The 22740-nt window shown below is 43.2% G+C and overlaps 1 long non-coding RNA gene across 1 annotated transcript; it reads right to left on the minus strand.

Moving 5' to 3' along the window:
* Window positions 1-7402: 7402 nt before the first annotated feature.
* On the minus strand, window positions 7403-21315 carry LOC140202193 (uncharacterized). The gene is made up of 3 exons (XR_011887029.1): window positions 21223-21315; window positions 12961-13058; window positions 7403-7881 (listed from the first exon to the last, which is right to left on the minus strand). It is a non-coding gene; the product is annotated as an uncharacterized lncRNA (long non-coding RNA).
* Window positions 21316-22740: the final 1425 nt, after the last annotated feature.

A 22740-nucleotide genomic window follows, 5' to 3' on the forward strand; every position in this document is an offset into this window, starting at 1 on the left:
TTGTTTCTAAGTGTTAACCTATAATTTCTTTTGCATCTACTCTGTAACAATGAACAATGTTTTTCACATATCTATTATATATTTATTATAATGCCAAAGCAACCTTACATCTGTATAAATGGCTCTGAATCCCACCTCACTTTAAAGTACAATTTTAAGACTGTTTTGTTCATGGTAGCTCTTGAAAACTGACAGAATCTCTAGGCTTTCTAAAGGAAAAAAAGGATTCAGCTTGGAGCAATTGATATCACGTAGTAGGCAGATGACAAATATATATAAGTGGGAAGGAAATGTATCATGGATATTATGTACTCTGCTCGCTGGACAAAAATCCGGGATCCGGAGAATGAATTGATACTGCAGGTAGTGCAGCTATTTAACAGCTTCAGCAATATGGCATCCAGAATGTTCTCTCTGTGACAGCATGGATTTCTCTGGCATGCTCCAGTTTCTTCTCTATTTCCAAACATACGCTTGGGTATTAGGTTAAATTGGCGGTGTTAATTTACTCTTGTAAAGCGGTGGATAGTTAGAGGATCAAGAGGTATTACTGGGAGAGAATAGGTTACAGGAAAATAAATTGTGCTGTAGGATTGGTGGGGATTACTCATGTGCTCCATTGTTGTATCCATTCAGATGATGCCACTTTTGTTATTTTTTTCACAAAGTGCCTCAGTGAAGGTTCATTAGGATAATCCCAGGTATGGAGGAAAGATTAACCAGGACAGGCCTCTAGTTTTTGGAGTATAGAAGAATGAGAGACATTCTTCAGAGCTGGCTGATTCTGATGAGAGACTGTCAAACTGTAAATTAAGTCAATTTTACTTTCTGTATGAATGCTGCTTGACCTGCTGGATGCCTTCAGTATTCGCTGTTACTTCAGATTCTCTCAGTTGAGACCACCAATTTTCACGTCAACTAATCTCTTTGGTCTTCATCCTATCATTCCCTTTGTTCTTTCCAGCCCTCCCTTTTGCTCTGACACAAGATAATGTTTGATGTTTAAGCTTTCGTAATTCCTGTAAAAGGTTATCAGACTGCAGTGTTACCTCCATTTCTCTCTCTGCAGATGATGGCCTGACCCCATGATTATTTTTTCACACCTTAACGTCTTTATAATACTTGAGGCTGTTCAGTGAGTTGCCAGACAACAGTAATACTCATAATATTGATTGTCAATGACAACGCAATTGAATATTAAGGGCATATTCTTAGACCCTTTCGTTCAGATTCATAGAAAAGTGCATCATGGGACTAGGCCATACCACCCACTGGTCCTGCAGTGCTCGTCAAGCACCCATTCACAATCACCCAACTCTAACTCCCTTTAATCTTCCCGCATTCCTATTCATTTCCCTCAAATATTGTCCCCATATATGCACTTGGGTGAATTTTCAAGGGGAATAGCATATAAAGGCAATGAGATAAAGCTGAGCCTTCATAAGACACTATTCAGGGCTCACTTGGAGTATTGTCAACAGTGCTGGGGCCTCATATCTCAGAAAGGATATGTTATCATTGGAGAGAGTTCAGAGGAAGTTCACGAGGATGATTCCGGGAACGAAGGGGTTAACATATGAGAAGCATTTGGCAGCTTTGAGCCTGTACTCACTGGAATTTAGAAGAATGCGGGGGAATCTCATTGAAACCTACCAAATGTTGAAAGGACTGGATAGGGTGGATGTGGAGAGGATGTTTCTTATGGTGGGGGTATCCGGAACTAGAGGGCACAGCCTCAGAATTGAGGAGCAAGCTTTTAGAACAGAGGTAAGGAGGAATCTTTTTAGCCAGAGAATAATGAATCTGTGGAATGCTGTGCCATAGACTGCGGTGGAGGCCAAATCTGTGGGTATATTTAAGGTGGAAGTTGATAGTTTCCTGATCGGTCAGGGCATCAAAGGATATGGTAAGAGGATAGGTGAATAGGGTTGAATGGGATCTGGGATCAGTCATGTTAGAATGGCGAAGAAGACTTGACGGGCTGAATGACCTAATGCTGCTCCTGTGTCTTATGGCCAATTAATCTACTGATCTGTACATTTAGGGATGTCGGGGGAAACCAGAGCACCCAGAGGAAACCCACATGGCCACAGAGAGAATGTGCAACATTCTGTAGAGACAGACTCGGAGGTCGGGATTGAACTTGGGGTGCTGGAGTGTGGTGCCCATATTTTATTGAAGGTTTACTTGTATGGCTTTAAAGTTGCCTGCCACTTAACAACACAAGTATGGTTACTTTCCAGATCTTGTTTCCAGCAAACAAAGGTTGTTTCATTATCCGTGGACTGATAATGAAGCTGAACCTTTGTTTTAATTAACAAATTTCCCTCCTTTTGGCTTAATGATGGGAAGTAAACCATTTATATTTTGGCCTAAGATTTCTGTAGTGTCATGAAGTATTGATCATTAACTTCCAGCAACCACAATCATTCCATCTCTTAGCAGGTATGAAACTGGTTTCAACTAGATTGGTGGTGATTTCATCTTTACTTGAGTTTTCTGATCCCACTCTTGGGTTGATACTACCATGATGTCAAAGATCACTTCCCTTCACAGTTCAGATTCTGTGTGGAACTGAAACTGACCATTGTTGAGTGGGTTTTTGATGAGTCATTGCACCCTGATAGGTTTAGAACTGGGTTTACAGGACATTGTAAAGTATTAGTAGAGAATGGATGTGTGATGAACAGTATATGATTCTGTGGTGGAGTTTTACTACAGGAAAAGCCATTCAACTACCCTAAAAAATAAAAAAAAACTCAAGGTATGTCATAGGGGAATTAATAAACAAACTGTGATGCCAAACTGTACATACATTTCAGGGTAAATGACTGAAAGCTTTGTCAGAATGATTCGTTAATGAGCAGTTTGAAAGAGGAAAGGGAATTGGACAGGTTTAAGGAGGTAATTGTAGGGTGTGGTGCTTCGGCAGCTGAATCTAAGATCAGCAACAGGATCTGTATTTATGAGATATGAAGAAAGAATTAAAATACGGAGAGATCACAGAATGGATGAATGATGAATGGGATTTGTTGAGACGTTAGACTCTCATGCAGAGGCTTGGATGAGCCCAGTTTGCAGAGAATGGGAACAACCAGGCCTAACCAAGAACGCACCAACAAAAGTTTGCTTTACGAGTAACTTTTATAAGAGCAATTTAAAATATTACTGGTTAGGCATTTTGTATGTATTCATAAAGTCTTAATTGTCTCTTTTTTTGGTAGAACTCCTAAATCAATTTCCCTAATGCCACATGAAAACAACTTGTACTTAACACCATGAAAATCTAAAATCTGCAAATGTTGAATATCTGAAATAAAGACAGAGAATGCTAGAAACACACAGCAGAGAAGGAAAAATAGTTAACACTTTAAGTTTGGTACCATTCATCAAAATTGAATTATTTCTCAGTAGGGCAAGGGGAATAGCTCCATTAAAATGTAGTCTAATAAAGCAATTGCCAGCACATTCACACAAAAAAAAATTGTTGAAAATATTCAGAATGTCATCTGCATCTGTTAGGATGAGAAACAGTCAACAATTCCGGTTAAAGTCCTTTATTAGAATGGAGGACAAAAGACACTGGTGAAGCTGGACTGAGGGTGTGGTGCAGGGATGGTCTCTGATTGGATGATGCCTGGTTAACCATGGGAATAAATTGCAAAAAAAAAATTTGTCTACAAACACAAGAAATTCTGAGTATACTGGAAGTCTTGTGCAACACACACAAAGTGCCTGGAGGGACTCAGCACGTTGGGCAGCTTCTCTGGAGGGGAATAAACAGTCGATATTTCAGCCTGAAACCCTTCATCAGGACTGGAGAGAATGGGAGCAATAGGAGGTGAGGGGGAGGGGAAGGGGAACATGTTGGCAGGTGTAGGTGAGGGTGAGGGGGAGGAGGATGAACTAACAAGCTGGAAAGTGGAAGGTAAGGGAGATAAAGGCTGAAGAAGAGGGATCATGGAAGAAAGGAAGGAGGAGGGGAACCAGAGAGGGGTGATGGGCAGCTGAGGAGAAGGGGAGAAAGGGTAACCAGAATGGGAATAGAAAAAGAGAGAGGGAGAAAGGGGAAATGATTTCCAGAAGTGGAATAGAAAAAGAGAGAGGGAGAAAGGGGAAATGATTTCCAGAAGTTGGAGAGACTTAGAGAGATTTTATCTGGTCAGTAAGTGGATGAGAGCAGTTAGGGAGTGAGAACATAGACACACGAACATGACAAGGATGTGTTAGGAATGAATACAAGACTGGGGAACAAGTCCAGCGGGATGGGCTGGGCATTCCTTCCCTCCCAGGGAAACATCAGGGAAGGAGAAAAATATAAGTTAAGCTAATATTTTAGATGGGTGACTGATACTGAGAAATCAAGTTACCCAAAGTTCCCCAGTAATGCTCCCTAACTCTTCCTGTGCTACATCGACAACTGCATTGGTGCTGCTTCATGCACCCATGCTGAGCTTGTCAATTTAATCAACTTTGCTTCTAACTTCCAGCCTGCCCTGAAATTCACTTGGTCCATTTCTGACACCTCCCCCTCCCTTTCTTGATCTCTCTTTCTCCATCTTCAAGATCTTTAATAATCCTACCCATTTCCATAGTTATCTTGACTATTCCTTTTCTCACACCATCTCCTGTAAAAATGCTATTCCCTTTTCTCAGTCACTTGGCCCCTGCTGCATCTGTTCCCAGAATGCAGCTTTCCTTCCCAGGGCATCAGAGATTGTCCTCCTTCTTCAAAGAACAGGATTTTCCTTCATCCACTGTTGATGCTGTTCTCATCCACATTGCCTCCATTTCCCGAACATCCACTCTCACCCCATCTTCCTGCCTCCCTAACAGTGATAGATGTCCTCTTGTCCTTACTTCCCACCCCATCTGCCTCCGCATCCAACACATCCTCCACAGCTTCTGCCATCTTCAAAGGGATCCTACCACTAAACATATCTACATATCTTTACCTCCCCTGCTCCCCTTTCTGCAGGGATTGCTTTCTTTGCAATTCCCTTGTCCATTCATACCTCCCCATTAATTTCACTCCCAGCACTATCCCTGCAAGTAGCCTAAGTGACACACCACCCCATTCACCTCTCCATTCACCTACACTTTCACCTCTCCTCCATTCACCTCCCTATTCACCCCTCCATTCACCTCCCCTCCATTCACCTCCGGTCATAGCTCCAAACAGTCCTTCCAGGTGATGCAACACTTCCCCTGCGAATCTGCTGGGATCATCTGTTTGTGTCTGGTGCTCCTGATGCAGCCGCCTCGACATTGGTGAGGCCTGTTGTAAACTGGGGGACTACCGCCTAAAGTGGAACCCTCTGGTGGCCAGACATTTTAATTCCGATTCCCATTCTCATACCGACATGTTAGTCCATGGTCTCCTCTTGGCCGGAGTGGAGAATAGAAGGAGGGGGAGAGAAAAAATTATCAGAATTTGACTCTGTGGTTAAGCAAGCATACGGTGCATTGGCCTTCATCAATCGTGGGTTTGAGTTTAGGAGCCGAGAGGTAATGTTGCAGCTACAGTATATAGGACCCTGGTCAGTCCCCACTTGGAGTACTGTGCTCAGTTCTGGTCGCCTCACTATAGGAAGGATGTGGAAACCATAGGAAGGGTGCAGAGGAGATTTACAAGGATGTTGCCTGGGGAGCGTGCCTTAGGAGAATAGGTTGAGTGAACTCGGCCTTTTTCCCTTGCAGCAACGGAAGATGAGAGGTGACCTGATAGAGGTGTATAAGACGATGAGAGGCATTGATTGTGTGGATAGTCAGAGGCTTTTTCCCAGGGCTGAAATGGCTAGCACGTGAAGGCACAGTTTTAAGGTGCTTGGAAGTAGGTACAGAGGAGATGTCAGGGGTAAGTTTTTTTACGCAGAGAATGGTGAGTGCGTGGAATGGGCTGCCGGCGACGGTGGTGGAGGTGGATACGATAGGGTCTTTTAACAGACTCCAGGACAGGTACATGGAGCTCAGAAAAATAGAGGGCTATGGGTAACCCTAGGCAATTTCTAAGGTAAGGACAATTTCAGCACAGCCTTGTGGGCCGAAGGGCCTGTATTGTGCTGTAGGTTTTCTATGTTCTATAGAAGGAGAAATCGGCATTCATGCCATCAGATTGGAGGCTACCCAGACGGAATATAAGGTGTTGCTCCTCCACCCCGAGAGTGGCCTCATATGTGATGCAACATTTGTCCTTTCACCTCTATCCTTCCCAACACCCAGGGATATAACTGTCTCTCCATGTGAAGCAATAATTCTTATTGTTTCTTTTCCCATCACTTATTCCAATCTAGTGTACTGTATTCGATGATCACAATGTAGTCTATTCCATATTGAAAAAACCAAATGCAGATTGCGTGATCATTCGGTCTGCAGGAGTGACCCCAAGCTTTCTGTTGCTTGCCCTTTTAATTCGTCGCTACTGTTCTAACAATGCAAGGTTGAGGAATAGCACCTGGATTTTAAATTTTTTTTCCTATCAGCATTGTAAGCTTCTTTGTCAGTACTGTAAGTATTATGGAACATGTCCAGCAGGCAGGCAATACAAATAGAAAAACAATAACTGATGACTGGCAGAAATGGTCAGTGTGAGGCAGACAGAGAGAAGAGTGAGCTACATAAGGTTGGAGAATTTGCTATTATCCTGCAGGTTGCAGTACACTCAGATGGAAAACAACATACTGTCCCTCAGGTTTGCATTGGGCCTTGTTAGAACAATGATGGACAATGCAGACAGGAAGCTCATAAGTAGGAATGCGATGGTGAAGTAAAGTGACTCAACAGCACTTCTCTTAAAATCTCCCCAGACTTTTTTGTGTTAAAGTAAAGAGACTAACTTCTTGTTTTTCTCCATGTAGAGAAATAATCTGATCCCTGGCATCATAACGAATGTCTTCTGTGGCCTTCTGTTGGCCTTGGTATATGCTTAAGACATAAAACATCAGACAGTTCAGCACAGTACAGTCCTTTTGGCCCATGACTTTGTGCCAAGCTTTTAACCTACTACAAGATCAATCTAATGCCTCCCTCCCATATAGTCTTCCATTTTTCTTTCAACAGTGTGCCTATCTAAGAGGTTCTTAAATGTCCATATGTATTTGCCTCTATCACCACCCCACTCAGCATGTTTCATGCACCCACCATTCTCTAATTAAAAACCAACCTCTGACATCCCCCTATACATTCTTCCAATCACCTTAAAATTACGCCCTCACGTATTAGCCATTTCTGCCTAAAAGGTGCTGACTCTCCACTCTATCTATGCCTCTTAACATCTTGTGCATCTCTATCAAGTCATCCTACTTCACTTCAAAGAGAAAAGCCCTATGTCACAAAAACTGTGGGTCAACTGTCTAAGAAAAATAACAAGATGGCTTGAGTTGCAAAAATAGATTGAGGTGCTTTTATTTACAAAGATAGTGGAAAAACGAAAACTTGGACGTCCACATCAAAACAAGAAAAAAAAGAAAAAAAATACAATATATATACAGCTTGCAATTGTCACCTGTCTAGTTAACAGCCACCCTCAGACTAAACACAAAAAACAAAAACCCAAAGCCTTGGTAACCCGAGGTTTATACTGCTAAGCCCCACCCCCCAGACCAACCAAAAGCTAATTAACTCAATTATCTTCCATTTCACACAATCTGAAACTCTACTGGCAGTTCTCACAATAAACACATATACCTCATCATAGGAGTCACCATTTCCCAGTTAAATAATTTAAATAAATCCAAAACTTTACTACAAGATGGGTACTTAGGTAACATAATCCTTGTCCCAGTTAAAGATGGTATCCTCCACCATCAGCACACCTGTGCAGGTTGCTGCCGCCTCTATACAAGACAGCTCTATGCAGCAGCTCGGTTTCAGACCCAGTGACTGTGGAGGAGAGAAATGTCAAATTAACATAACACTTTTATGGAACACTTATTGGAAAGATGAATATGAATAAATTGACCTAAGATAATTGAACTGTGACATAGTGTGTTTCTTTTTTTCATACCTATTACTGCTGGGGATGAGTGTAAAATTGTGACTGTTGATTTATTGTGATGCATGCACCCACCACAATAACAGAGAGGAATAATGTGTGTGGATGACCCTTTGAGTGCTTTACTGAGTGTGCCATGTGCCGTCCGTAATCAGTGACAGGCCTTCGTCACAATCTCGCTTAACCTTTCCTTCTAAAAGACGATCTCTAATCCAGGCAGCATCCTGCTAAGTACCTGCACTCCCTCTAAAGCTTCTACATCCTTCCTATAATGAGGCACCAGGACGGAACACAATACTCCAAGTGTGGTCTAACCAGAGTTTTATAGAGCTACAACATTACCGTGCTGCTTTTGAACTCAATCCCCTGACCAACACACTATACGCCTTCTTAAGCACCCTATAAGTAACTTTTAGGGATCTACAGATATGGATCCCAATTTCTCTCTATTCCTCCACATTGCTAAGATTTTTTCCATTAACCGTGTACTCTGCCTTCAGGTTTGACCCGCCAAAATGTATCGCTTCACACTTAACTGGATAAAACATTATCTGTCACTTCTTAGCCCAGCTCTGCATCCTATCAAAGTCTCACTGAAACCTTCTTGCATTCTTCCTAAAGAAGATCATCAAAAGCATATGCATTATTCCAATTATATCTGGGCCAATTAATTATGAAACATAGAAACATAGAAAATAGGTGCAGGAGTAGGCCATTTGGCCCTTCGAGCCTGCACCGCCATTCAGTATGATCATGGCTGATCATCCAACTCAGAACCCTGTACCAGCCTTCCCCCCATACCCCCGATCCCTTTAGCCACAAGGGCCATATCTAACTCCCTCTTAAATATAGCCAATGAACTGACCTCAACTGTTTCCTGTGGCAGAGAATTCCACAGATTCACCACTCTCTGTGTGAAGAAGTTTTTCCTAATCTCGGTCCTGAAAGGCTTCCCCTTTATCCTCAAACTGTGACCCCTCGTTCTGGACTTCCCCAACATCAGGAACAATCTTCCTGCATCTAGCCTGTCCAATCCCTTTAGGATTTTCCCCCCTCAATCTTCTAAATTCCAATGAGTATAAGCCTAGTCAACCCAGTCTTTCATCATATGAAAGTCCTGCCATCCCAGGAATCAATCTGGTGAACCTTCTTTGTACTCCTTCTATGGCAAGGATGTCTTTCCTCAGATTAGGGGACCAAAACTGCACACAATACTCCAGGTGTGGTCTCACCGAGGCCTTGTACAACTGCAGTAGTACCTCCCTGCTCCTGTACTTGAATCCTCTTGCTATGAATGCCAGCGTACCATTCGCCTTTTTCACTGCCTGCTGTACCTGCATGTCCACTTTCAATGACTGGTGTATAATGACACCCAAGTCTCATTGCACCTCCCCTTTTCCTAATCGGCCACCATTCAGATAATAATCTGTTTTCCTGTTTTTGCCACCAAAGTGGATAACCTCACATTTATCCACATTAAATTGCATCTGCCATGAATTTGCCCACTCACCCAACCTATCCAAGTCACCCTGCATCCTCTTAGCATCCTCCTCACAGCTTACACTGCCGCCCAGCTTCGTGTCATCCGCAAACTTGGAGATGCTGCATTTAATTCCCCCATCCAAGTCATTAATATATATTGTAAACAACTGGGGTCCCAGCACTGAGCCTTGCGGTACCCCCCTAGTCACTGCCTGCCATTCTGAAAAGGTCCCGTTTATTCCCACTCTTTGCTTCCTGTCTGTCAACCAATTCTCTATCCACATCAATACCTTATCCCCAATACCGTGTGCTTTAAGTTTGCACACTAATCTCCTGTGTCGGACCTTGTCAAAAGCAATCTGCTGTGTGGGACCTTGTCAAAAGTTATACATGACTTCCTTGTTTTTGTACTCATTGTCTTGGCTCCCCATTAGTTCGCTTTGCATAATAATAAATGCCCCTTACTGTTTCTTATTGTTTACCTCAGCCCCTAAATTTCTCAGTTCTTTAATTTTTATTATTATTTCAGATGGTTGTTCTGCATTTACTCCTCCTCTAGTACTTTATTACGTTACTTTATCACCCCCTTTTTCATTTCAATATTCTTGCCCATACCCTGTAACAGATCTTACATTTTGTTCCTTCTACACAATTCTCATCATTTATTTCTCTGCATCTTCAAACCTGTTTATGTCTAACTGTTCCATTTCTGATAAAAATCATTTGGACCTAAGATGTTAATTTGCGCTTCCTTCACATATTTTGCAAATTTTCTGTTTTCACTTTAGTTTCCAGCTTCTACAGTATTTTATTTCAGTGGACTAATTTAATAGAATTATTTCAGTTGTGTAATAGATAAAAATATCAAAGAAACACATCACCACTCTAGCAACCACAGGATAGCATGCACTAATTTCAAATTGTCTTCCACTTATACACCAGCCTGACTTGGATAGTGTGTCCAATTTGGAAAAGCCAGAATGGGAGGAGGTATCTTCATCAATTTGATTTAAGGAGAAGGCTCAACACTGCCATCCAAAGACCAGCTGAGAAATGACATCAAATATTAGATCTCCCAGTGGCCACACATTTTAATTCCACATCCCATTCCCATTCTGAGATGTCTATCCACGGCCTCCTCGACTGTAAAGATGAAGCCACACTCAGGTTGGAGGAACAACACCTTATATTCCGTCTGGGTAACCTCCAACATGATGGCATGAACATTGACTTCTCTAACTTCCGCTAATGCCCCACCTCCCCCTCGTACCCCATCCGTTATTTATTTATATACACACATTCTTTCTCTCTCTCTCCTTTTTCTCCCTCTATCCCTCTGACTATACCCCTTGCCCATCCTCTTTTCTTCCACCCCCCCCCCCCCTTTTCCTTCTCCTTGGGCCTCCTGTCCCATGATCCTCTCATATCCCTTTTGCCAATCACCTGTCCAGCTCTTGGCTCCATCCCTCCCCCTCCTGTCTTCTCCTATCATTTTGGATCTCCCCCTCCCCCTTCCCCTCCAACTTTCAAAGCTCTTACTAACTCTTCCTTCAGTTAGTCCTGACGAACGGTCTCGACCTGAAACGTTGACTGTACCTCTTCCTAGAGATGCTGCCTGGCCTGCTGTGTTCACCAGCAACTTTGATGTGTGTTGCTTGAATTTCCAGCATCTGCAGAATTCCTCGTGTTTACGTTATCAAATATTGGCCTTCAGTATCGTATCCTGAGAATGAACTTCAACAAGAAAACAACCTCATAATTCACTGCAACACAAACAAAATGCTGGAGGAACTCAGCAGGTCAGGCAGCTTCCATGGAAAAGAGTAAATGGTCAATGTTTCAGGCCGAGACCCTTCATTAGGACTGATTAGATCAAAGTAATGACAACTATGTTCAATTTCTGGCAGCACGCTTTATTGAATTGACTGACTATACTTCTTACATCCTTCACATACATGGGGAGTAAAAATCTTTACATTATGTCTCCATCTAAATGTGCAATGTGCAATCATAGTAATTTATAATAATTTATAATAAATAGAACAGTCAATGTAATATAGACTAATGTACACTCAAATCGGTATGAGTTCACCAGTTTGATGGCCTGATGGAAGAAGCTGTCCTGGAGCCTGTTGGTCCCGGTTTTTATGCTGCGGTACCATTTCTCAGATGGTAGCAGCTGGAATAGATTGTAGTTGGGATGGCTTGGGTCCCCAATGATCCTATGGGCCCTTTTTACACACCTGTCTTTGTAAATGTCCTGAATCATGGGAAGTTCACAATTACAGATGCGCTGGGCTGTCCGCACCACTCTCTGCAGAGTCCTGCAATTAAGGGAGGTGCAGTTCCCATACCAGACAGTGATGCAGCCAGTCAGGCTGCTCTCAATTGTCCCCCTGTAGAAAGTTCTAAGGATATGGGGGCCCACACCAAACTTCCTCAACTGTCTGAGGTGAAAGAGGCACTGTTGTGCCTTTTTCACCACACAGCTGGTGTGTACAGATCAGGTGAGGTCCTCGGTGATGTGGATGCCGAGGAACTTGAAGCTGTTTACCCTCTCAACCCCAGGTCCATTGATGTCAATAGGGGTTAGCCCGTCTCCATTTCTTTTGTAATCCACAACCAGCTCCTTAGTTTTTGCGACATTGAGGGAGAGGTTGTTTTCTTGACACCGCTGTGTCAGAGAGATGACTTCTTCCCTGTAGGCCACCTCGTTATTGTTTGAGATTAGGCCAATCAATGTAGTGTCCTTTGAAAAGGATATCAAGGTTTTGGAGCTGTGTCTTCAGCTGTTTGGTTTAGACCAGAAAACATTTAAGGGCAGATTCAATAGGGGCTCAAAAGAACTTGGACATTTTGATAGAGGATGTTGGGATTGCTAACCAGAGACACTAATATAAAATAATTAGCAAAGCGATAATCAGTAAGAGAGCATGTTTGGTTGTTATTATCAAGAATGTACTTATTGAAATTATAGCAAGGGCAATTTCAAGAATATAATGAAAAGGAATTATATACTCTGTACGAAGAGAATGATATTTATAGGAGTAATAATTACAGGACTAGGGGGAAAAGTAGAGATGTTATTGTTAAATTCTTTGAACAAGACAACACACTTAAGTGATAGCTAGATATCTTCTGTGCTGCATAAAGCTATTTAAGGCTGATTGTATAAAAATGATTAAGTGATTTTATTAGGGTTGGAGTCCAGTAGAGAGAGAAATTCCCAGAGAATCCAAGATAATCTCAGTCTCTTGACACAATATATTATACTTCTTCAACACAAAGATAGTACATAGAACATAGAACAGTACAGCACAGTACAGGCCCTTCGGCCCACAATGTTGTGCCGACCCTCAAACCCTGCCTCCCATATAAGCCCCCCCCTTAGATTCCACCATGTACCTGTCTAGTAGTCTCTTAAACTTCACTAGATAACAATCAATGATTAACTACATTTTCAATTGCCACAATCACCTGCTTACCTTTGGAATATCAAGCAACACATCAAAGTTGCTGGTGAACGCAGTAGGCCAGGCAGCATCTCTAGGAAGACGTTTCGGGCCGAGACCCTTCGTCAGGACTAAATGAAAGATGAGCTAGTAAGAGATTTGAAAGTGGGAGGGGGATAAATTTACAGAATTACGTATGTACAGTGGCAGTACATCCCAACTAGCAGAGCTTTTTTGAATATTCATTACTGTTGTCTGCTCCTAAGGCTTCAGTACAAACTCCAGACACCCAAAGTATACCAGTTTGTTAGTACTGATGGATATACAACTAACTGGAAGGAGTGGAGGTGGAACATTTTGAGCCTAGGTGCTAGGCAAATAACCTCCTCCTCGTTGTCAGCAAGACAAAGATGGTTATCAGCTTCAGGAAACCTCGCATCATTGGCGGCTCAGCAGTGGAAACCTGTGGGGTGCACGTCTGCCAAAATCTCTTATGTTCCAGGGAACATCCTCCAAAGCCAAGAAGGCTCCTCTGCTTTCTGAGGAGGCTGAAAAGGGTTGGATTATAGAGATCAATACTCATGGCATTCTAGAGATACACAGTGGAGAACACCCTAACATGCTGCCCCACCGTATGGTATGGAAACTGAACTGCAGCAGACAGGAGGGCTCTAAAACTGCACAACACATCACTGGCACCAGCCTACCTGCCATTAAGGACAAATACACAGAAAGATGCCAGAAAATGACCAGCCAAATCATAAAGGATCCCACACACCCTGCTCGGAGACTGACTGTCCCATCACCAAAGAGGCTATGCAGCATCCATGGCAGGACACCAGAACGGCCAATCTGATCAATACCTGCATCCAATAACCTGTCCCGCCACTACTTTATCATTTCCTGTCAGATTATGCAGACACTCCTGTAGCTAACATCATCTTTTGTACATATAATCATTTTATACACTGTATATAAAATTTATGAATTTTACTGTGTTTTTATTGAGTTCTTCGTACTTTTAGTAACAATTATTCTGTTCCCCTTTACTTGTGTACTGAAGAATGATAATAAACAATTTTGAATCTTGAATCTTAAAGTGACAAAACAGATCTGTCCTGAATTGTGCCTTAAGTGAGAGAGATACACCTTTAATAATCTGCTAATAGCAGCAATATTCATCTACTGGCTTCCCCTAACAGTGGCCAATATGTGAAAGAGCCACTCCCTTCACTGATGCACATTAAAGTCCAAACACAGGGATACCATACTGCAATTTGGGCACATAATAGTTAAGTTACGTCTTATGGTCTAAGTTTTTATCGTAATTCTGATAAATATAGTACAATTATATTCAAAGTAAGAGCACGCAGCATGATGGTCAGGGTAATTCAGAGACTTACTGAATAGACGACCACAAAATGAAGAACCTGACATATGAGAGGCAGCAGAGGACCTTGACATCAACGCAAATCCACCCAAGAAAGAGGATATTGTTGCTGTGATTAAATCATTAAAGAACAGCAAGGCTCCAGGACACGAACGCCAAACAGTTCAGAGCTGAACCAAAGGTTGCAGCAGCCATTCTGCAGCCACTGTTTACTATAATCTGGAACGGGGACAAGTACCCAAGAACTGGACAAAGGGAGTTATTGTTAGGATCCCCAACAGAGAGGTGCTAAGTGGTTGCAACAACTGGCATGGCCTCACACTTCTGTCAGTGTCCAGCAAGATTCTCACCAAAGTCATTGAATTGAATTGACTTTATTTCTTACATCCTTCACATACATGAGGAGCAAAAATCTTTACATTACGTCTCCATCTAAATGAGCAATCATAGTAATTTATAATTTATAATAAATAACACAGTCAGTGTAATATAGAGTACACTTAAATCAGTGTGAGTTCATCAGTCTGGTGGCCTGGTGGAAGAAGCTGTCCCGGAGCCTGTTGGCTTTTATGCTGCGGTACCGCTTCCCGGATGATAGCAGCTGGAATAGATTGTAGTTGGGGTGACTCGGGTCCCCAATGATCCTGCGGGCACTTTTTGCACACCTATCCTTGTAAATATCCTGAATCATGGGAAGTTCACAACTACAGATGCGCTGGGCTGTATGCACCATTCTCTGCGGATTAAGGGAGGTGCAGTTCCCATACCAGGCAGTGATGCAGCCAATCAGGATGCTCTCAATTGTGTCCCTGTAGAAAGTTCTTAGGATTTGGGGGTCCATACCAAACTTCCTCAACCATCTGAGGTGAAAGAGGTGCTGTTGTGCCTTTTTCACCATACAGCTGGTGTGCACAGACCACGAGATCCTCGGTGATGTAGATGCCGAGGAACTTGAAGCTGTTTACCCTCTCAACCCCAGATCCATTGAAGTCAATAGGGGTTAGCCCATTTCCATTCCTCCTGTAATACACAACCAGCTCCTTTGTTTTTGCGACATTGAGGAAGAGGTTGTTTTCTTGACACCACTGTGTCAGAGAGATGACTTCTTCCCTATAGGCCACCTCATTAATGTTTGAGATAAGGCCAATGAATGTAGTGTCATCGGCAAATTTAATTAGCTGCTTGGAGCTGTGTGTGGCAATGCAGTCATGGGTATACAGGGGGTAAAGGAGGGGACTCAGTACACAGACCTGAGGGGCTCCTGTGTTGAGAGTCAGAGGGTTGGAGGTGAGGGAGCCCACTCTTACAACCTGCTGGCGATCTGACAGAAAGTCCAGGATCCAGCTGCGCAAGGCAAAGTCAAGGCCGAGGTCACTGAGTTTCTTGTCGAGCCTGGATGGAACTATTGTGTTGAAGGCTGAACTCTAATACAAGAACAGCATTCTCACATGGGCATCCTTCTTCTCCAGATGTAAATCTGGTCAAGAAGAAAAGAAGAGCTTACGAAAGTTTCAAAAAACAAGGTAATGATAGAGATCTAGAAGATTATAAGGCTAGCAGGAAGGAGTTTAAAAATGAAATTAGGAGAGCCTTGGCAGACAGGATTAAGGAAAACCCCAAGGCATTCTACAAGTATGTGAAGAGCAAAAGGATAAGACATGAGAGAATAGGACCAATCAAGTGTGACAGTGGAAAAGTCTGTATGGAACCGGAGGAGATGGCAGAGGTGCCTAATAAATATTTTGCTTCAGTATTCAATACGGAAAAGGATCTTGGTGATTGTAGGGATGACTTGCAGCGGACTGAAAAGCTTGAGCATGTAGATATTAAGGAAGAGGATGTGCTGGAGCTTTTGGAAAAGCATCAAGTTGGATAAATCACCGGGACCAGACGGGATGTACCCCAGGCTACTGTGGGATGCGAGGGAGGAGATGGCTGAGCCTCTGACGATGATCTTTGCATCATCAGTGAGGACGGGAGATGTTCTGGAGGATTGGAGGGTTGTAGATGTTGTTCCTTTATTCAAGAGAGGGAGTAGAGATAGCCCAGAAATTATAGACCAGTGAGTCTTACTTCAGTAGTTGGTAAGTTGATGGAGAAGATCCTGAGAGGCAGGACTTATGAGCATTTGGAGAGGCATAATATAATTAGGAATAGTCAGCATGGCTTTGTCAAAGGCAGGTGGTGCCTTATGAGCCTAGAACCATAGAACCGTTGAATTTTTTGAGGATGTGACTAAACACATTGATGAAGGTAGAGCCATAGATGTAGTGTACGTATATGGATTTCAGCAAGGCATTTGATAAGGTACCCCAAGCAAGGTTTATTGAGAAAGTAAGGAGGCATGGGATCCAAGGGGACATTGCTTTGTGGATCCAGAATTGGCTTGCCCACACAAAGCAAAGAGTGGTTGTAGACAGGTCATATTCTGCACGGAGGCTGGTGACCAGTAGTGTGCCTCAGTGATCTGTTCTGGGACCCCCACTCTTTGTGATTTTTATTAATGACCTGGATGAGGAAGTGGAGGGATGGGTTAGTAAATTTGCTGATGACACAAAGGTTTGGGGTGTTGTGGATAGTGTGGAGGGCTGTCAGAGGTTACAGTGGGACATTGATAGGATGCAAAACTGGGCTGGGAAGTGGCAGATGGCATTCAGCCCAGATAAGTGTGAGGCAGTTCATTTTGGTAGGTCAAATATGATGGCAGAATATAGTATTAATGGCAAGACTCTTGGCAGTGTGGAGGATCAGAGGGATCTTGGGGTCCAAGTCCATAGGACACTCAAAGCTGCTATGCAGGTTGACTCTGTGGTTAAGAAGGCATATGGTGCATTGGCCTTCATCAATCGTGGGATTGAGTTTAAGAGCCAACAGGTACTGTTGCAGCTATATAGGACCCTGGTCAGACCCCACTTGGAGTACTGTGCTCAATTCTGGTCGCCTCACTACAGGAAGGACGTGGAAACCATAGAAAGGGTGCAGAGGAGACTTACAAGGATGTTGCCTGTATTGGGGAGCATGCCTTATGAGAATAGGGTGAGTGAACTCGGCCTTTTCTCCTTGGAGTGAGGGAGGATGAGAGGTGACCTGATAGAGGTGTATAAGATGATGAGAGGCATTGATCGTGTGGATAGTCAGAGGCTTTTTCCCAGGGCTGAAATGTTTGCCACGAGAGGACACAGGTTTAAGGTGCTGGGGAGTAGGTACAGAGGAGATGTCAGGGGTACATTTTTCACTGAGAGAGTGGTGAGTGCGTGGAATGGGCTGCCGGCAGCAGTGGTGGAGATGGAAATGATAGGGTCTTTGAAGAGACTCTTGGATGGATTCATGGAGCTTAGAAAAATAGAGGGCTATGGGTAGGCCTAGGTAGTTCTAAGGTAAGGGGATGTTTGGCACAGCTTTGTGGGCTGACGGGCCTGTATTGTGTTGTAGCTTTTCTATGTCTCTATGTGTACGGACGGTATCTAGAGCAGTGGCTATTGCGCCATCTGTCGATTGGTTGTCCAATGGATTACCGATAATGTTGATGTGTGCTGGAGGAAGGAACAAGCTGGCCTCAGGAAGAACAGAGGCTGTGTCGACCAGGTCTTCATGCTGCATAACGTCATAGAGCAGTGTGCAGAGTGGCAGAGACAAGTGTATGTTGATTTTGTAGAGTTTGGAAAGGCTTTTGATGGCATCCACGGGGACAGCCACTGGCGAATTCTCAGATCATATGCGATCCCTTCCAAAATTGTCCAGCTTATCTGGAGTTTCTATGCTAAATTTACCTGCACACCTGCACAGTTGGGGATTGCAATTTGAGCTTTGAAGACGAGAAAGGAGTCAGGCAAGGCTGTGTGATGTTGGTGATATTGTTTAACCTGGCGATCGACTGGCTTATGAGGTAAATACTGAAAGATAAGCAGACAGGCGTTAGGTGGATTCTGTTCTCTACTTTAGAAAACCTTGACTTTGCGGATGATCTCGCATTACTATCACATACTGTATATATCAGCACATGCAAGGGAAAACTCAGCACCCGTGTGACTTTGGTGGACAGGTTGGCTTCAGAATCAGCCAGAGAAAGACTGAGACCACGACCCTCAATGTAGAGTCTCCTCCTCCCTTCGTCGATTTACCAAGCACCAACAGATTCACCTACCAGGGCAGTGTCATTCAGCAGGATGGTGGGACCAACGACGACATTCAATGCAGACTCAGTGAAGCTAGAATCATCTTCAGATCAATGAGCAACATATGGAAATCAGCCAAGTACAGCATCCGCAGCAAGGTGAATCTGTGTCTGAGCTGCGTTCTGTCCACACTCTTGTACAGGTCAGAATGCTGGTGCATGACAGAGAATGACCTTGCCAAGCTGTCATCATTCCACACCATGAGCCTTTGAAAGATCTCCATATTTTCTGGCCAAGCAAGATCTCCACTCACGCCCTACTCCTTCAGTGTCACCAAGAAGACATGGCCACAGTCATCATGAGGAAACGTTGAGGATAGATTGGGCACATGATATGAAGAGAGGCCAATTCCATCATCAAGGCTACATCCACAATAGAACATAGAACATAGAATAGTACAGCACATTACAGGCCTTTTGGCCCACAATGTTGTGCTGACCCTCAAACCCTGCCATTAGACCAGATAATTTTGAAAATGCCGGTTTTGCATAAAAAAGAGTCATCCACACCAGGTGTTTTGGAAAATACCTCCATCCACATTAAAAGGGGTACTTGGACAAATCTCCTACTACTGAGCATGTGCAGGACACATCTACAGAAAACAAGCGAAGAGGAAACGGTATACTTGGTGCGTGTTTGTCCAGTTACAGATGTGAGGGGATCCAGGAGTGCCCCTATTAACTGTTTGAAGAGAGACAGAGAGAAACATTCATCATTGATGGTTTGTTTGGAAAGGAGAGAGAGAGAGAGAGAGAGACAGAGTTAATTACCACCGGTGTTGCTTTTGAAAAGAGAGATAGAGAGAGAGAGAGAGAGAGAGAGAGAGATAGATAGAGAGATAGAGAGAGATAGAGAGAGAGATAGAGAGATAGAGAGATAGAGAGAGAGATAGATAGAGAGAGAGATAGATAGAGAGATAGAGAGATAGATAGATAGAGAGAGAGAGAGAGAGACACGAAGATTAACGGTTGGACTGTCACTTTAAGGCATTGGAAGTAACTTTGGATTTTTACTGAGTTTAGAGTTGGAGACAGCACCGAGCAGCTCGAAAGTTGCTATGGTGACCAAAGGCTGGTTGTTGATGTTACTTTCAAGGACAGGACAGGTTGCCTGCTTGCATTTCTTTGCAGACAAAGGAAGGAGGGACTCTTTGAATGACAGGCGATGCTCAGCACAGAGAAATAAATAGGAGGTCAGATGATACAGACCTCAGGACACATGATCTGGACTCTGAATGAGCATTGTTATGCCCGCAGAGAAAGTGGGTTTTGGAGGATTGATCAGGCGGATCGATCCAAATTGCTATTCCAGCGAAGGAGAAGGGGTTGACTGGTGGGGAGTTGTCTATGTGTCCACCCTTGCCGGGGTGATAGCTCCACCACAGGAAAACTGGTCCCCCTGGTTAAAGTCACAGTTGGTGACCTGTAAAGGATTTCGGAGGACGACGAGAAGATCGACGGCATCAGCTCACCTGAAGTCTCAACTCTCTCTCCCCCTCTCCATCACTACTCAACTAAATACCACGAACAGAACAGAACTGAACTTTACTCAACATCGTAAGACTGTATCTTTTTACCCCTAGACTTAAAGAAGCTTGGTCATCATACATACATGTCCACACTTACTGATTTGCGTACTTATATGTATATTCAATGCTAACCTGTGTGATTTATTTACATTGATATTACTGTATTGCGTAGTTACTAAAATATTAGTAGTTTATAGCAATACGAGACTCCAAAGTGTTTTCTATTTCTGCTGGTTTCTTTATCCCCGTCACGGAGTACGTGACACAGACTGGAAAAACTTAAAAGGAAATTGCCAAACAATGGACAGCTGTTGGCTCTCATGCAGGAGGACTTAAAACTAAAAAAAACAAATACTGGAGCGTATGGAGGCAACCGACAGGGAGGTCACGGACAGTATGACCCAGCTGAACACGAACATTGAAAAACTGACTAACTCTGTTGCAGAGGGATTTGCAATGATGTGGAATATGACAGCTCCCCCCCCCCCCCAGTACTTTGCACCGCCACAATACCAGCCTCACAGCCACTACAATAGCTACACATATGGACACACACAGCCCGGGTGGCCCCACCAACGTCTTCCCCAGTCCCACAGAGGGGTCACCATGGGAACATTTCCTACAGCCATAGTCTCTTCACCGATGAAAGGGATAGCAGGTTTTTTAAAACTTCCTATTACCCCGTACACACCACAACGCCCAACCGGCGTTTTCAGATTTAAAAACTCTAGAGAGTGTTTTAGAAAAGCTCCGTTTTCGGGGGAGGAAAGTGCTGTTTCAGTGTGGATGGAGGGTCGAAACGAAGAGAAAAAGCTTCGGTTACGGATTTATCTGGTCCAGTGTGGATGTAGCCCAAGACAGCACTTCACTGGACCCCTGAAGGGCAAAGAAAATGTGGGAGACCGAAGACAACTGGGTGCCGTACCGTGGAGGCAGAAATGAGGACCCTGAGCCACACCTGGGGCACAATAGAGAAGATGGCCGAAGACAGACAGAGATGGAAGACCTTCATTGCTGCCTTAAATGCCAGCAGCATAACGGGCAGTAACTAACTAATTACATTCAAAATGCAAAGGAAGTCCGAGGTGAAAAAACACATATAAGTAACTTATATACATCAATTGTGGAGGATCTTCATGAAAAATACGCATGAACATTGCAGTTATCTAAATGATTGACCTTTGAGCCTCATAATTACTTACCTTGAATTGGCTTAAACGTAAAACTAGATGGAACTTTGACTCTTGATACATCAGCAAAAACAGAATAATTAACTTAATGCAAAGGTGATGATGTATAATATTAATAGATTTTGAGATGTTCTTTTTTTTGTAATAGTCATCAAGAGATTTGTTTCCTTATTTGTTCCCTTAATGATATGCACGAATATAGTGAGTGCTTTGCTTCACTGTTGATTTATTTCATAAGAGAATCAAATATTTAATTGAGAACCTGAGCAATTCTAGATGTCAGGAACTACATTACACAACCTAAAACTACCTGGCAGATTGCCGTAGATCACAGTATTGGAAAAAGGGTCATGACCAGGTGCTTAAAAGCTTGTAGAAATCCGATGACACTGACTCCAATCCAAAATGGAGCTGAGCCTAGGTTACACCAGTCTGATGTAAGCTGCTGATTGTCATTTTAAGACCAACATCATTATATCCAGGGAGGGGCTCTGCCAGATTTCAGATGCCCAAGACATACCATACGATGAGCATACCAAAAAAAAGCTTGTCATGTCAACGCCCCGACAACTCCACCAGGAGTTAAGGGCACGCACGCACGCACGCGCGCGCGCACACACACACACACACACACACACACACACACACACACACACACACACACACACACACACACACACACACACACACACACACACACACACACACACACACACACACACACACACATCCTTATAATATTTTGGGTGTGCTCTTGCCCTCAGGAATGGGAATAATCTGCTCCTATGTCCTATGGTCTTATGTTTGGTAATGCTGAAGTATATCAAGTGATATATGTTAAGGAGCAAAGAATGATCATATTTGACATTACTTCACCAAATAAAGTTAATGGAAGGAAGAGTTTCTGGATGGCCTGTAGTAGTTTAAGCTGCAGCACTAGAAGGTGAGCAGAAAAGATAGGTATTCTTTTTGTCCAAGGAGTAGTGAATAAGAGGAATTAAGAAGGTGGCTATTGTAATGTCTGAGTAATTGACCAGAGACACAAGAGACTGCTGGAATTTGGAGCAACAATCTGCTGAAGGAACTCAAAGGGTTAAGCAGCATCTGTGAGACACGCTCTATTAGTCCTGATGCAGGGTTTGAATCTGAAAGGTCGACAATTCCTTTCTCTCTGTAGGTGATGCTCAAGTCATTGAGTTCCTCCAGAAAATCGTTTATTGCAAAGATCAAGAAGCTTGAGTACTCCATGAGATTCCTTCAGTAATATATTGCATAAGTACATAATCTGCAATATCCACTCCCTTTCTTAAAGTTCTTCTGTTGTTCACTAATAATACCTATGATATCCTTGACAAGGGTTCTTTACACAGAAGTATTCCTTCACCCACGGCTGCAGATGCATTTGCTCTCGTTGGACTTGTATGGAACATTATTGATTTGTGCATGTCTCAGTTATCATCCTTTTTGTTAAGCAGCTAGTTTTTACTGGAATGTTCTTTACATCTTCTAATTTTTCACAAAGATATCCTA

This window comes from Mobula birostris, chromosome 8 (assembly GCF_030028105.1).
Source record: "Mobula birostris isolate sMobBir1 chromosome 8, sMobBir1.hap1, whole genome shotgun sequence".
Taxonomy (NCBI): Eukaryota; Metazoa; Chordata; class Chondrichthyes; order Myliobatiformes; family Myliobatidae; genus Mobula; species Mobula birostris.